General features: G+C 48.4%; 2 non-coding genes across 2 annotated transcripts; both read left to right on the forward strand.

The window, feature by feature from the left end:
* Positions 1 to 7952: 7952 nt before the first annotated feature.
* LOC120696308 lies at positions 7953 to 8059 on the forward strand. The gene has a single exon (XR_005684086.1). It is a non-coding gene; the product is annotated as a small nucleolar RNA R71 (small nucleolar RNA).
* Positions 8060 to 12867: 4808 nt separating this feature from the next.
* LOC120696309 lies at positions 12868 to 12976 on the forward strand. The gene has a single exon (XR_005684087.1). It is a non-coding gene; the product is annotated as a small nucleolar RNA R71 (small nucleolar RNA).
* The last annotated feature ends 3852 nt before the right edge of the window (positions 12977 to 16828 follow it).

Genomic DNA, 16828 nt, shown 5'->3' on the forward strand with positions numbered 1-16828 from the left:
TAGGCCATGCAGGCTTATCTCACACACACAAGTATAGCGATAACAATTCTAGCAAGCAATGCCTAATAGGAATTCAAGTCATATATGGGTGTGAACCGGGGTCTCAAGGACTTCTCGTAGTCTGAGACGTCCTCCTTGGTCTTCTGGGCGTCCGGGGCGTCGATCAGCTCCTTCTCGTAGGGACCTGGTCATAATTATGAATTACTATAGGGGCCAAAGTGCAAGAATGCACAAAACTACTCAAACAAGATCCAACTCACAGCAAAACCTACTCTAACGTGTAGATCATGATTTTAGAAGAATTATGAAAGTGGTTTTATAATTTTCGGAGCTCCGGTTGATTTATTATGAATTTCTGAAGCTTAAAACAATTTTTGGAATTAATAAAAGTTTTCAAAAAAAGAAAAGCACACAGTCAGCCATGTGGCAGCCTCTGGGCACGCCACATGTCATGCTAACGTCAGTACGGGGTCAATGTTGACCAAGTCAACGGGCAACGGGTCCACGGCTGGGTCAGCAGGGTCCGCGGTTAGTGGGGTCCACTGGTCAGTCTCACAGGAGACACTGACATGTGGGCCCCATGTGTCAGCTAGGGTTGAAAGAAAAAGAAAAACTTGGCTCTAGGCTCAAAGAGAAACGGGCCGGCTCGGCAGCTGTTGACATTTCTTAGCGCAATCACTAGGAATGGTTAATCCTTAGCAACAGCGCCAGAAATGCCTGTTGGCAGTCCTTAGTGCAATCACCAGAAATAAGGGCGCTGAACCCATCCTAGCAACTGCACCCATGGGGTGCCGGTCTCGTGGTATAATCAATATGATTACAGATGGATCCGCAAGCGCACGGATATACCGTTGTAGCATTTCACCCGGAGAGTAAGGGTATCGTTATTTATTTGTCTCCCGAAGGACGGCAGCGGCAAAGGTATTGTACTCAACATTAACCATGACATTGTGCCTCAAGCAATAGGCAATACTCTAATAGGGGTAAGTACAGATAAAGAATAAGCAAGGGTAATGTGACACAACACACATCCACACTCCAAGAGGAAGGAATAAAGGAGAGAAACTATAAAACAAAGAACTACTCTATCCTACGTCAAGTCAGCTGGAGCTTAGGCTAGGTTAGGTGTCCTAGTGCTTCTATCCAAAGCTGGGGTCATGTTAGATCATGGTTAGGACTACAGGTGCCAGGAAAATGGGATAGCGGGGAGAAGGTCCCGCACCGGAGTACATCCAGTCCCGTTACCTCTTTGCATGAACTCCTACACCGAACCCGAACGTCGGGGAGTACGCTAAATGCAACACCGCTATTACAGCCGGACGGACAGAGCTGTCACCACCTGCCATCTACCCCAGTCACACCGTGGAGCACAGTCATATCCGAAGGATCCCGCATACCCGAGCACCACGCTCGTGTATGAAGTCACTACTCTAGTGCCCCCAAGTCTCCCACCCTTCGGATGGACGAGTAAAACACTAGAGCAAGCCCGAAAGCACAATGAACCTCTATCCGTACCCGGATCATCTGGCCTAACCAAGACTTTAGCATAACTTTTGAACGAACTAAGCATGGATTGATAAACTATCAAGATAGCAAAGCAGTCATGGCAAAACTCTATATTATGAATAGAAGTCTGACAAGTCGGATACAAAGCCATACCAGGAGCCGAGGATTGCTCAACGACCCCGAGGACGACTTGCTCGCTAAAGAGAACTAGCCTAGCTCCACTACCTAGCTAAAAGAGCAAGAGAGAGGAGAGCCTTCTTGGAGAGAATGGAATGAAGTGCATGTGTGTGTGTGTGTGTGTGTGTGTGTGTGTGTGTGTGTGTGTGTGTGTGTGTGTGTGTGTGTGTGTGTGTGTGTGTGTGTGTGTGTGTGTGTGTGTGTGTGTTGAGGGGGTGGAGGAGAGGCCTATTTATAGCTCTAGAGGTCAGTTTCCCGCCAACGAACATATGGAAGGTGATTAGGTGCCTTGGCAGCCACTCCTCCTCGAAGTGCACCTGGACGGGAACCAGGCCAGGTTCGGCCGACCCAGGGGGTCGGCTGACCCCACCTGGTAGCATCTCGGCCTGATCTTCTGCTGGATGGTATATTCTTTGATCCTTATTCTTATCCTCTAGTGCATCTTGCGTGGAGGCCCCGTTTCCTCTGACATGTGGGCCCTCTTTGTAAGGGTGTGACGCCGGATGCGATATTCTGCGTAGTTGTATGGCGTCTGCTGCGTGTTTTCGTCTTATTCCGCTCTGCTCATCTGAAATGTACAAAACTCAAAAACAACTGTGGAGTGAGGTTAGTGATACAAATATGTGAGTAAGGCATGTAGTTTTCCTTTATTATTGAGTATAGTTGACGGGTGAAAATGGCACTTAAACACCGTCAACAACTCCCCCAAGCTAGCCCTTTGCTCGTCCCGAGCAAAGTTTTAGATTTAGGTTGTTGATCAGAAGTTGCTACAATGTCGCATTCCTGACTTATACCCAAGGCACAACCGAGTGTTCTTACCTTTATTCTGAATAAGTTGGCCTTGTTCGCACCTTTTATCTTACTCCTGTGAGGCTTATAGCATCATCCTCATCTTTGGCGGTGGAGGGTCAGAACAGCTTGTAGTGTACCACTTACCACTCCTTTGTTCAACCGTCAATCCAGAGGTTTTATAAAGTTTTTGAAAAGAAATATTGTAGTTCCTCGGGTGATCTCTCAGATCGCTCAATGTGTTTCATTCCTCACCAAGGTCTTTTTATGCGCCTTTCTTTTTCCATCCTACTTCTAATGGCTTCTTTTTGGTGGATCTGTAGGTATGGAGGATATAATGGAAAACTTGCTTCTCATATTTCGCTAAGTCAAAGACCGGATCTACAGGAGAAACAAGTCATAAGCCTTGATCAAGATGTGCAAGTGTGTGGATATTTTTGGTGGATGGTGGATGAAACTCCTTCATATGAATTCTTTCCCTTATAAAATGTTTTTGGTATGGGATATATTTTCTCTTTCTTTTTTTTCTTTTTTTTACACGCCTTGTGGGCATGTGGCATACCTTCTTTGGGTATGCATCTTTTCTCTCTCTCTCTCTCTCTCTCTCTCTCTCTCTCTCTCTCTCTCTCTCTCTCTCTCTCTTTGACATGCCTTGTGGGCATGCGGCATACCTTCTTTGGGTATGCATTTTTTATTTCTTTTTGTATAGCCCATACATCATGATGATAACTTTGGAGAGAGATAAACATGGTACAACATGGAGTTTTATTTGTGGATGGATGGATGTACTTGCTATCTTCCAGGTGTTAGAAGTATAGCATGTGAGTGGTCATGTACGTGATCTTGATCATGGGCGTATGAAGTGATTCTCACAAAGGGTCACAATAATTTGACAAAGCTCAATGAGAAGACAAGTTGTATGTGGAAAGGCTGTTCAAACTTGTAACTCATATGGCTCTGGATGGGACTTGCATATCACCGAGGAACATTTATTTTTATTTTTGTATTTTTGAAAAGAAATACTCCGGATATCAAGCATCATGTAGGAGAAGATCATGACAACTCTTTTCAGCCATACCATAACCCACAACAACCTAGATTCGAATTCTATTTTTTTTGCTACCCACAAATTTCAAGCTTAAGGTTTGAACATCTAGCCACCAAACTCAGAACTTAGGGAGAGCACAAGGTTATAACTAGGCATATGAAAGGAACTAACAGAGCAACTATTCGTCATCTCAACAAGGAAAAACTACACATGCTTACTACACATACTGGAAAGCAAGTAAATATTTTTTGGGTTTTTAAAGGTTTTGCCAATTTTTATTTGATTTTAGTTGTGCAATTTTTTATGGATTTTCAGAATTTTGCAAATTTTTGTTTGGTTTTATGCAAGGTTTTGAAAGCAGTAAAGATAGAGTTTGATACAAGGTACCTCTCATGGCGTTCCTCCCCCAAGCTAGCTTCAGGCTCACTGCTGCTGGTTGGGATTAAACCCAGCCCAACGGTAGTAGGCCCTCCACTCCTCCTGGGATTGCTGCTGTTGCTGCTCCAGGTTGCGGATCCTCTCGCCTGTGTATTGCTGCCAGTTTTGAGTTGACTCGATGTGCTGGCCCAGCGACTCGTCGATGTTGGTGGTGCGCACGTTCAGCTCGCCCATCTGCTGAGTCAGAGTGGCAAAACCTCTGGACGAAGCTGTACGTCGCGGGGGACCACTGGAGCTGGAACTAGTGGACCGGTGCCCTGAGGCCTGCCGTGCCCACTCGGTGGAGCTGGCACTCTACCATGACGAACCTCCAGCCTCATATTTCTGGGGTTGAGGCTGAGGTTGCTGCTACATGAACTCCTCCCTTCTGGCCCTGCTTCTCGTAACCCTACCAGGAAGACCAGAAACACTATGCCTACGGCTCTCCTCTTGTGGAAAAAGAGGGATGGTTAGCGAACGGCAGTTATACAGATGATACCCCGCGTTTGGCAACGGGATTTCATTTGCATAACCAAGCGAAAAGAAAATCAAGGAGTCATCCGGGCCTTTCTTGAGTGTGTGGCCTTGAACCAAGTACGCCTCATCGATCATAACACGGGGCTCCTCCATGAAGGGAACGGGGTTCCCATCTAAGATTCCCATGTTTCATGCGATGCGGGTGATAAAAGAAGTGCATTCAATAGGACCCGTCATCCTAAAATTTGTGAGCCATTGCTTAACCATTGCTTGTGCAGGGGAGATTCGGATTTTGTTGACCATGGAGTATAATATCATCAACTCATCATTCCGCACTGGTCGTGGATCATCTCTTGGAAAGAGAGTGATAGCCACCCACTTGTGCATCAAACGAAGAGTCGGATTTTGAATCTCATTGCACCGAGGTGCAAACTTGCCATGAACAACTTGACCCAAAATCAAACCCCAAAACTCATGTCGATCAAAACCGCGGCAAGCTTTTGCAAGGGAAACTGGCAAGCAAGTGCTAAAACCAAGGAGGTGACTGAAATTTCTCCAATTAAAATAGCGTTCAACTCCAAAAAGTCGGAAAGAAACACCATCGTCCACCTCCCAAAGAGTGCAAAGAAACTGGATGGTGAGGAGATGAGAACCATTCTCCTCAACGGGCACAAAACCATCCCATCCAACCGCATGCCAAACACGAGTGAAGTCAACATCCATACCTGTTTTTTTCGAGAAGGTCCGGATCAAAGGCTCTGGTATGACCAAAGCTTCGATTCTTGATCATGGCGTAGGCTTGACGCTCGCGGTCATCTTGCAAGTCGAGGTATGGTGCATCATCTTCATCTATCTCCATGTCCTCGGCTTGCGGTTCTGCAGCTTGCTCCTCGAACTGTTCTTCTTGTTCGTCTTGCTCATAATCCATTGTAGTCGGTGTTGGTGCAGGTTCGGGGGAATGATGAGAGCTCGACTCGCCCTGCAAACGGGATGAGCCCAACCTCGTCATCCTCTTAAGAGCTCCGGAAATTTTTCGCCCTGCACCTCTCATGCTTGCAACAAGAACGAACGAGAACAACTCGATTCGGGTTACGTTAGTGAAATGAAAATGAAACTCTTACCCAAATGTTATTCCTCCAAATATGTGATCAATCTTGCAGCAAAGAAATGAGAGAGAGAGTGTTCTTGCAATAAAACTTGAGTCAAAATCCAAAGGAAACCCGACCAAGAATGTGTGAGAGGGAGTGAGAGTGGAGAGAGTGAGCATGAGAGCTCATCACCCCTCTCTCGGCCTCTATTTAAAGGAATTTGGGCGAGTGCACCCGAGGAAGAGCCAGGCACAACGGTCAGGTAGCCGTTGGAGAAGGTGGGGCCCAGGAGCCGTTGGTCCTGGGTCGGCCGACCTGTGGGGTCGGCCGGCCCTAGGGTGGGCCCCCTAGTGCCCCCCTTTGGCCAGATGCTTCCTCAATGGTTATGAACTTTGGAAATATGGTGCACGGCCAAAAGTTTGCTCAAAAATATGTTCAAATTATTTTTTCTAAAGAATTTTAAAACTCAAAAAATATTTTTGGTCTTTCTGTAAAAAGGGAAAAGTGCTAGAAAAATTCCAGCATGCAGAAAACAATTTTGAAAATTTCAAACATGCAGTGGAGAAAAACAAATATGGTGCAAAGAAAATGTTGAAAAGCGGATGAAACAAATATGAGATAAATACCAATTTACCTTTGGTAAGGGCGCGTCATTTAAAGTCCGACATGCACGACTCCTCTTTGATTATGATTGAGCATCCGTCCTGGGAGGAGCAGCGACGGATTGTTGTGCTTTCTCCGCCTTTTTCATTCTTGATGAGGAGGGTTGACCTTGTAGAGTTATCTGGGCTGGTATTACCACCTCTTCATGATTACCCTCCTTTATGACTTCTATCATGAGGCCGATCATGTTGTCCTTCTTTCGTGGTGTTACCACGACTTCTTGTATGCCTCGTGGATTTGGCCCAAACTTGATTTTGATCATAGAGCATTGCTCAACCTTGGGCTGAAATGGGAACCTTTCTTCCTTGCCATTGATATTGAAGTGGATTTCTCCGGCTCCAACATTGATTTGTGCCCCTGCAGTGCTTAGGAATGGTCTCCCTCGGATAAGTCGTGTATCCTTGGAAATGTCCATGTCCAGTACCACAAAGTCGACAGGGATGAAGTAGTCCCTGACTTTTACCGGTACGTCTTCTGCAATCCCCTCCAGATACCATACCGAGGATTCTGCCAACTGGAGATGCATTAAAGTTGGCGTGAGGTGTGTGAAGTTTAGCTTGTCGTAGACAGCTTTTGGCATCACGCTGATGCTTGCTCCCAAGTCACACAAGGCACAGCTGAAGTGTTGTGCCCTGATTGAGCACGTGATTGTGGGGCATCCTGGATCTTTCTTCTTTTCGGGGGGTTGGTTGAGTATAGCTGCGCTACACTCTTCTGTAAGCTTGACAACCTCTGTGGTGGGCAGCGGCTGTTTGTTGTTAATGATGTCCTTGATATATCGGGCGTAGGTCGGCACATGCATAACGTCCAATAGAGGGACGTTAACATGTATCTTCTGGATCATCTCAACAAAATAGGTGAATTATTCATCCACAGTTGCCTTCTTGTTACGGGTGGGGAACGGCAAGAAACTGGTCTCAATGTAATTCTGTGGAGCCATTCCCTTTTCTGGTTCCCTGGTTTCTTCTTGATCCGTTGGTTGTACTTCTTCCTAGGTTGCCGGTGCTTTTCCTGCATGGTTAAGGTGTGGTCGATCACGAGTGGACATACCACCCCTCGTGGTCACCGCTTTAACATTCTCAGAGACAGGAACAGAAGCAGCTATTTGAGCAAGAAGAGATTCAACTTTTTTATTGAAACTTGACTTGTTTTTTAGCGTAGAAGACAAAGTTTCAAGCTTAACATTTAAACTTTCTAGGGATTTATCATTGGCCAAAAGCTTTTTATTTATATTTTCGTTGATTTTAACTTGGCCAAGAACAAGTTCTCTCAAGGGAGGTTGGTTTGAATTGAAATTCGAATTATAAGAAGGATTGTAGTTATTACCTCCGTGAAAAGGTGGACGTGGCTGGTTCCACCCCTGGCCTCCTTGTTGTGGACGGTACCCGTTGTTGTTGTTGTTGAGGTAGGTGCAGTCTTCATGGGTTTCGGGGCAGTCGTTCCCCGAGTGTCCTTCATTACCACAGACTTCGCACGTGAAGTGCGATTCCATGGCACGAGCATAGTTTTCTCTATGCTTCTTGAATTCGGTCCTTTCGCCGAGATGCTTCAGTAGGAGGTCCAGTTTGGCAACGATCATATCCGTCTCCTTGACGATATGCGTGCCCTTGGTGTGGGGTTGGAGTCGTTCATCACTCCACCCCTAATTGGAGGCCATCTTCTCGACCAATGCTTTGGATTTGGCTATGGTCAGGTCGAGGAAGGCTCCTCCAGCAGCAGCATCAATGTTGGCTCGAGATATTGTTGTGAGCCCATTGTAGAAGCTTTGTAGGACGAGCCACTCATCCATGCCAAGATGAGGATAGGCCAGGATGTATTCCTACAGCCTCTCCCAAGCTTCTGGGATGGATTCCATCCCTGTCTGCTGGAAACTTGAAATTCTGCCGCGAAGGGCATTTGTTTTGCCCAGCGGGAAGAATTTTGCGAGGAATGCCTTGGAGCATTTGGCCCAGGTGTCGATGTCTTTTTCTTTATAAAACCACTGTTTCGCCTTCCCCAGGAGGGAAAAGGGAAACTGACGAAGCTTGACAACATCGGCGGCGACACCCCGTATGACAATGGTGTCGCAGAGCTCCTGAAAATTCTGCAAATGTGCATTTGCGTCCTCATTTGGCTTGCCACAGAATGGGCTAGCCTGCACCATGTTGATGAGGCTTGATTTGAGCTCGAAGTTCACGTCCCCGACATTGATGTTGGGGCCAGTGGCCACATTGTCGGTGGAGGGGACGGAGAACTCGCGGAGAGTCTTTTCAGCCATAGACTCAAGAACGAGTGGTGTTCCGAAATGGGTTCCTGTGCCGGGAGGATAGCGAGAGGAGGAACGATGCGAGGTCGTGCCCTTCTCACGAGCCTCTCTGGATTGTCTGTGTTGTTTTCCGGCAGGGAGAAACCAGCCATACACTACTCCTGTCTTCTTTCAAATCAAAAATAAAAGAAGACATAAAGTGACATTAGCCTGAAAGAGTAAAGACTATATCCTGAGTACATGGTCTAAGTTAATATCAACACAATAGCTTTGTTCACATGCCGTCCCCGGCAACGGCGCCAGAAATACTTGTTGACATTTCTTAGCGCAATCACTAGGAATTGTTAATCCTTAGCAACAGCGCCAGAAATGCATGTTGGCAGTCCTTAGTGCAATCACAAGAAATGAGGGCGCCGAACCCATCTTAGCAACTGCACCTAAGGGGTGCCACTCTCGTGGTATAATCAATACGATTACAGATGGATCCGCAAGCGCACGGATATACCATTGTAGCATTTCACCCGGAGAGTAAGGATATCGTTATTTATTTGTGTCCCAAAGGACGGCATCGGCAAAGGTATTATACTCAACATTAACCATGACATTGTGCCTCAAGCAATAGGCAATACTCTAACAGGGGTAAGTACTGATAAAGAATAAGCAAGGGTAATGTGACACAGCACACATCCGCACTCCAAGAGGAAGGAATAAAGGAGAGAAACTATAAAACAAAGAACTACTCTATCCTACGTCAAGTCAGTTGGAGCTTAGGCTAGGTTAAGTGTCCTAGTGCTTCTATCCAAAGCTAGGGTCATGTTAGATCATGGTTAGGACTGCAGGTGCCAGGAAAATGGGATAGCGGGGAGAAGGTCCCACACCGGAGTACATCCAGTCCCGTTACCTCTTTGAATGAACTCCTACACTGAACCCGAACGTCGGGGAGTACGCTAAACGCAACACCGCTGTTACGCCGGACGGACAGGGCTGTCATCACCTGCCGTCTACCCCAGTCACACTATGGAGCACGGTCATATCCGAAGGATCCCGCATACCCGAGCACTACGCTCGTGTATGAAGTCACTACTCTAGGTCTCCCACCCTTCAGATGGACGAGTAAAACACTAGAGCAAGCCCAAAAGCACAACGAACCTCTATCCGTACCCGGATCATCTGGCCTAATCAAGACCGTAGCATAACTTATGAACGAACTAAGCATGGATTGATAAACTATCAAGATAGCAAAGCAACCATGGCAAAACTCTATATTATGAATAGAAGTCTAACAAGTCGGATACAAAGCCATACTAGGAGCCGAGGATTGCTCAACGACCCCGAGGACGACTTGCTCGCTAAAGTGAACTAGCCTAGCTCCACTACCTAGCTAAGAGAGCAAGAGAGAGGAGAGCCTTCTTGGAGAGAATGGAATGAAGTGTGTGTGTGTGTGTGTGTTGAGGGGGGTGGAGGAGAGGCCTATTTATAGCTTTAGAGGTCAGTTTCCCGCCAATGCACATATGGAAGGAGATCAGGTGCCTTGGCAGCCACTCCTCCTCGAAGTGCACCTGGACAGGAACCAGGCCAGGTTTGGCCAACCCAGGGGGTCGGCCGACCCCACCTGGCAGTCTCTCGGCCTGATCTTCTGCTGGATGGTATATTCTTTGATCTTTATCCTTATCCTCTAGTGCATCTTGCGTGGAGGCCCCGTTTCCTCTGACATGTGGGCCCTCTTTGTAAGGGTGTGACGCCGGATGCGATATTCTGCGTAGTTGTATGGCGTCTGCTGCATGTTTTCGTCTTATTCCGCTCTTGCTCATCTAAAATGTACAAAACTCAAAAACAACTGTGGAGCGAGGTGAGTGATACAAATATGTGAGTAAGGCATGTAGTTTTCCTTTATTATTGAGTATAGTTGACGGGTGAAAATGGCACTTAAGCACCGTCAACAGCAGCCCACCTAGGTCTGGCTTGGATCATGATCTCGCGGCCCGCGGCTTAAGAGGCTGGCTTGGGAGATTGGCTCGGCAGGCCAGCTCGGCTCAGACGGCTGGCTCAGCGCGCGGCTCTGTTTCTTGGGCCCTGGAGCAAGCGGCGGTCCAACTCCTCTTCCTTCTCCTCTTCTTTTCTTCATGGGCGGTCTTGGGCCAACTGGGTACTGGCGGGCGGCGGCCCACTTCTTCTTCCTCTTTTCCTCCTTCTCTTCTCCTCACTGATGGAGCAGGCCCACCTGCTGGCTTCTCCCTTCTCTCCTCTGCTTCCTTGCTTCCTCTTGCTAGCGGCTGCCCCAACGGGCCAAGGCAGGACCGCGCCGCAAGGGCGACGGTGGCGAATGGCCAGCTGCGGTCTAGCGGAGGTAGGGCAACACGGGGCTGGACTTGTGTGCATGCGCACGGGGCTCGGGAAGCCGAGTCTGCGGCTCGCCTGCTGCGAGCGCAGCTGGACGCAAGCCAAAAGGGCGTGGCAACGACTGCCATGGCCGCACGGCGGCGCCAAGAGCAGCAAGGTCAGGGACACGGTGGCGGGTTCGATTCGGCCTCAAGGCTCATTCTTGAGGCCGGTGCAAGGATGTGCGCGTGTGTGCGGTCTCTATGTGCAGGGTGCTCGTCCAAAGGTCCTGACGGGCCCGGCTCGCCACAACACAACGTCATAGGCGAGCGCGCCTCCACCAGACACGGTGGCAAGGCGGCGTCGACGGCGTTCCTAGCGGCGGCGGCTTCATTGCAGCCGCAAGGCTGGCAAGGGCAAGGCACGGCGAGGCTTGGTGGTTGCGCGGCGAGGCGAGGCCGGGCACGGGCTCGCGATGGTGTGGGGAGGCCATGACGGCGGGAACCGGGCGAGGAACGCGAGAACAGCAGGGCTCTGGGTGGCCAGGCCAAGGCACGATGAGGGAACGGCAAGGGAGGCGGGGCCGAGGGGACCGCGACAGCGGCCACAAGACAGGACAGAGGTGACGGCGTCAAGGCAGCATGACAGGCCCGAGCTCAGTTCGGTGGTTGTGGCGACAGCAGAGCGGTAGCTCACGTGGTCCGGTGTGTGCGCGGGTGAACGCACGCGGTGCGCTCGGCAAAATGCTGTAGAGGCGCTCGCGTGCGCGACGTCGCGCGGTGTGTGCGGCGAGCAGAGACGTGGCGAGGCTCAATGGTTATAAACTTTGAAATCATGGTGCATGCTCAGAAGTTTGCTCGAAAAGATGTCCAAATTATTTTCCAAAGGATTTTGAAACTCAAAAAATATTTTTGGTATTTTTGTAAAAGGGAAAAAAGTGCTAGAAAAAATTCTAGTACTCGTATTTTTCCTCTTTCGACATCGATCCTTGCCCTAGCGGACCTTAGGAAAGGTCGCCCAAGTACGAGGTCAACTCCGAGGTCGCCCTCCATATCCATTACCACAAAATTGGCAAGGATGAAGGAATCTCGTACTCGTATGAAGATGTGTTCGGCAAGCTGTACGAGCATCGTTGTTGGGGAAAGAGCAGGATATTGAAGTTCTTCATATATTACCTTGGGCATAATGTTGACGCTTGCCCCCAGATCACAGAGACATTGCTCGAAGTGTTTGACGTAGATCGAGCAGCTGATCATGGGGACCCCTGGATCCTCTTGCACTGCTGCCACCATGCCATCCCAAATGTCGTTCCTTGGGGGATTGTACCTACCTGCATGATTAGTGTGTGGTGGCTTCCGGGACGAGTCACCCCATCCGGTGAACACCATGCTGACATTCTCAACGGAAGTCTCAGGTTGCCCCGGGATCTTCCCATTTTCAACAGCAGGTAACGAAGCACCAATTTGAGCAAGTTGATTTTCGATCATTTTGTTGAAACTTAACTAGTTTTTAAGCGTGGAAGACAAAGTTTTAAGCTTTACATTTAAACTTTTCAGGGTTTTGTCATTGGCCAAAAGCTTTTTATTTATATGTTTATTAATTTTAGTTTGACCAAGAACAAGGTCTCTTAAGGGAGGCTGGTTCGAATTGAAATTTGAGTTGAAAGTAGGATTGTAGTTATTACCTCTCTGGAATGGTGGACGTGGCTGGTTCCACCCCTGGCCTCTTTGCTGTGGATGGTACCCGTTGTTGTTGTTGTTGAGATAGGCACAGTCTTCACGAGTTTTGGGGCAGTCATTCCCCGAATGTCCATCATTGCCACAGACTTCACACGTGAAGTGCAAACCCATGGTGTATACGGGAGCATGGATTTGTTGCTTGCTTCCTTCCTCCATCTTCTTGATGAGGAGGTCCAGCTTCGTGGCAATCATATCCATCTCCTTAACGGTATGCATGCCCTTTGTACGGGGTTGGAGTCGTTCATCGCTCCACCCCTAATGGAGACCATTTTCTTGACCAATGCTTTGGCATTAGCGATGGTCAGGTCGAGGAAGGCTCCTCCAGCGGCAGCATCGATGATGGCTCTTGATGTCATTGTGAGCCCATTGTAGAAGCTTTGAAGAACGAGCGACTCGTCCATGCTGTGGTGGGGACAGGCCAGGATGTATTCCTGCAACCTTTCCCAAGCTTCTGGGATGGATTCCATCCCCGTCTGCTGGAAACTTGATATCTTCCCGCGCAAGGCATTTGTTTTGCCCAGCGGGAAGAACTTTGCGAGGAACGCCTAGGAGCATTTTGCCCAGGTGTCGATGTTTTTTTTCTTGTAAAACCACTGTTTCGCCTTCCTCAGCAGGGAGAAGGGAAACAGGCGAAGCTTGATAACATCGGTGGCGACACTCCGTATCACTACGGTGTCACAGAGCTCTAGAAAGTTTTTAGATGAACATTGGCGTCCTCATTTGGCTTGCCACAGAATGGGCTATCCTGCACCATGTTAATGAGGCTGGATTTCAGCTCGAAGTTCACGTCCCCAATGTTGATGTTGGGTCCAGTGGCCACATTGTCGGTGGAGGGGACGGAGAACTCATGGAAAGTCTTTTCAGCCATAGCCTCAATAGCAAGTGGTGCTTCCGAAATGGGTTCTTGTGCAGGGAGAATAGCGAGAGGAGGAACGACGCGAAGTCATGCCCTTCTCACGAGCTTCTCTAGATTGTCTGTGTAGTTTTCTGATAGGGAGAAACCAATCATACACTACCCTTGTCTTCTTTCAAATCAAAAATAAAAGAAGACATAAAGTGACATTAGCCTGAAAGAATAATAACTATATCCTGACTACAAAGCCTAGATTAATATTAGTGCAATAACTTTGTTCACATGCCATCCCCGGCAACGGCGCCAGAAATGCTTGTTGGCATTTCTTAAGTCGCTACCGGGTTTGCGAAGACCTCGACAACGGCCTCAGAATTGCCTGTTGGCGGTCCTTAGTGCAATCACTAGAAATAAGGATGTCGAACCCATCCTAGCAACTGCACCAAAGGGGTGCCACTCTCGTGGTATAATCTATACGATTACAGATGGATCCGTAAGCGCACGGATATACCGTTGTAGCATTTAACCCGGAGAGTAAGGGTATCGTTATTTATTTGTTCCCAAAGAATGGCAGTGGCAAAGGTACTATACTTAACATTAACCATGATATTGTGCCTCAAGCAATAGACAAAACTCTAACAGGGGTAAGTCCTGGTAAAGAAATAAGCAAGGGTAATGCGACACAGCACACAACTACACTCCAAGAGGAAAGAATAAAAGAGAGACAAAACAAAGGACTAATCTACCCTACGTTAAGTCAGCTGGAGCTTAGGCTAGATTAGGTGTCCTAGTGCTTCTATCCAAAGCTGGGGTCATGTTAGGATATGGTTAGGACTACAGGTGCCAGGAAAATGGGATAGCGGAGAGAAGGTCCTGCACCGGAGTACATCCAGTCCTGTTAGCTCTTTGCATGAACTCCTACACCGAACCCGAACGTCGGGAAATATGCTAAACGCAACACAGATGTTACGCCGGACGGACAGGGCTGTCACCACCTGCCGTCTACCCCAGTCACACCGTGGAGCACGGGCATATCCGAAGGATCCCGCATACCTGAGCACCACGTTCGTGCATGAGGTCACTACCCTAGCGTCCCCGGGTCTCCCACCCTTCGGATGGACAAGTAAAATGCTAGAGCAAGCCCGAAAGCACAACGAACCCCTATCCATACCCGGATCATCTGGCCTAACCAAGACCCTGGCATAACTCATGAACGAACTAAGCATGGATTGATAAACTATCAAGATAGCAAAGCAACCATGACATATCTCTATATTATGAATAGAAGTCTGACAAGTTGAATACAAAGCCATACCGGGAGCCGAGGATTGCTCAACGACCTCGAGGACAACTTGCTTCGCTAAGGGAAACTAGCCTAGCTCCACTACCTAGCTAAGAGAGCAAGAGAGAGAGCCTCCTTGGAGAGAGTGGAATGAGAGGTGTGTGTGTGTGTTGAGAGGGGTGAGAGGGGGCCCTATTTATACTAGTGGAGGTCGGTTCCTGCCAAATGCATGTATGGAAGGTGATCAGGTGCCTTGGGGACGACTCCTCCTCGAAATGCACCTAGACGGGAGCCAAGCCAGGTTCGGCCGACCCTGGGGTTCGGCCTACCCCACTTGGCAGGCCCTCGTCCTTATCCTTCTCCGGCAGGCTGACATGTGGGCCCTGGTATCTTTCCTTGTATGCATTATGAGTGGCGCGCCCGTTTGCTCTGCCAGATGGGCCCTCCTTGTAAGTGGGTGACGTTAGATGCGATCTTCTGCGTAGTTGTGTGGCGTCTGCTGCGTGTTTTCTTCTTATTAGGTTCTTGCTCATCTGAAATCATACAAACTTGAAAACAACTGTGGAGCAAGGTTAGTGATACAAATATGTGAGTAAGGCGTATAGTTTTCCTTTATTATTGAGTCTAGTTGACGGTCGGATTTGGCACTTAAGGACCGTCAACACTCCCCCTCGCTCGCAGTGGAGGCCAGCGGTGGAATTGGGCCCAGGATTGAGGGAGGAAAGCGGGGTATCCGAATTTGAACAAAACGGAGAGTGTCCTGAAGAATGGGGTGGAAACGGAAAATGGATCCGCCATGGACAAGGCCAGAGAGGGAGACGAGGAAGGCCACGATTGAAGGGGAGGAGACAGGGCTGGATTTGGCGAATCTGCTGGTGATCAAGCCCATAACCCCACTAGAAAAGTAACGCATCAAGCGCAAACACCAGCGAAGAGGGGGAAGAGGAAGCAGCAATTACCGTGATCCAGAGTGGTGAAGCTTGTAGAAGTGGAGAGGAGGCCGGCAGCAGATCGGCGCAGAGCGGAGTATGGAAGTGCTCGAGGACGAGGTCGACAAAGAGAGCACCTAGAGTCATACCCCGCCGCCTGGCAGTCTCGAGCAGAGACCGGAGCCTAGGAAAGGGGCCGCATGATAGGAATCCCGGACGGAGGAGAGTCGTCGGCGGTGAGGTTGCTGGAGGGGAAGCAGACTGGGTCGCATCCGGGGAGCCGGAGTGGGGGACCACGGGATCCCCCGGCGGAGGGGGCAGCGCTGCCGAGCGGTCGGCCTCCAACCCCATCTCGAGCTCCCTGTTTCCTCTTGGAGGAAAGGTTTTTCGGCATGAAGTAGATGAAGTTTAGATGAAAATATGTGGGCTGTGCAGCGGCATCGGCGTGTTATTATTGTTCAAGTAGATGAAGTTAGACAGCACCATGAAGTGCTCGTACCTAAAACTATATTATTGCTGAACATCTTATCAAGAGAAACATCTTTTCATTTGAACTCGGGCGCGTCGTATTTCTATTTTTGGCTTTCAGAAAAATCATGGAAATAGCAGAGGGATGTCAACCAATCTTTAGCTCCAGCAATGTTCAAAGCGTGCAGCAGAGAAAATTCTTCCTCTATGAGTTAATTACCAGGAACATGACAATTGTTATTATGAGTTTATGACCAATCGCTAGATCTGTAGCGTGCGACATATTAGCCGGATCTTATTCCATGCATAACTCGATATGTACTGCTTCATATTCTTCTCTCGATGTGGTAGCAAGACTTCCCTTCTTTTTTGTTGTTCACTTAAAACACAAAACAGGATGTTCATTCACATTGAGTAGCAAATGACTCGGCAATATCTTTTTTTTACAATTATGTACAACACAGAACATGCCCATGACCGATCACAAGGTTGTCTTTCTTATTTCAATATATTCTGCTTCACTCTTCCAGCACACCAATTCAATAATGTCCTCTTTCGTCACATTCTAGAATTTGCACTACTAGAAAAATGCCTTAAGGCACCGGTTGCAGGTGCCCTTTGGTACTGGTTTTTTGAACCGATACCCCGAAAGTGGTACCAACGACTCGAGCCTTTGGTACTGGGTAAATTAACCGGTACCTAAGGCCTCCAAAATTCACGAAAAAATATTCTCTTTGGTTGGGATTTGAACTCGCGACCTCTAGCCTTGCGCATTGCTCCTTTACCATCTCAGCTACACAGTTCTTCTGATTAAGAAGGAGATTTCCTTTT

This window comes from Panicum virgatum, chromosome 2K (assembly GCF_016808335.1).
Source record: "Panicum virgatum strain AP13 chromosome 2K, P.virgatum_v5, whole genome shotgun sequence".
Lineage (NCBI taxonomy): Eukaryota > Viridiplantae > Streptophyta > Magnoliopsida > Poales > Poaceae > Panicum > Panicum virgatum.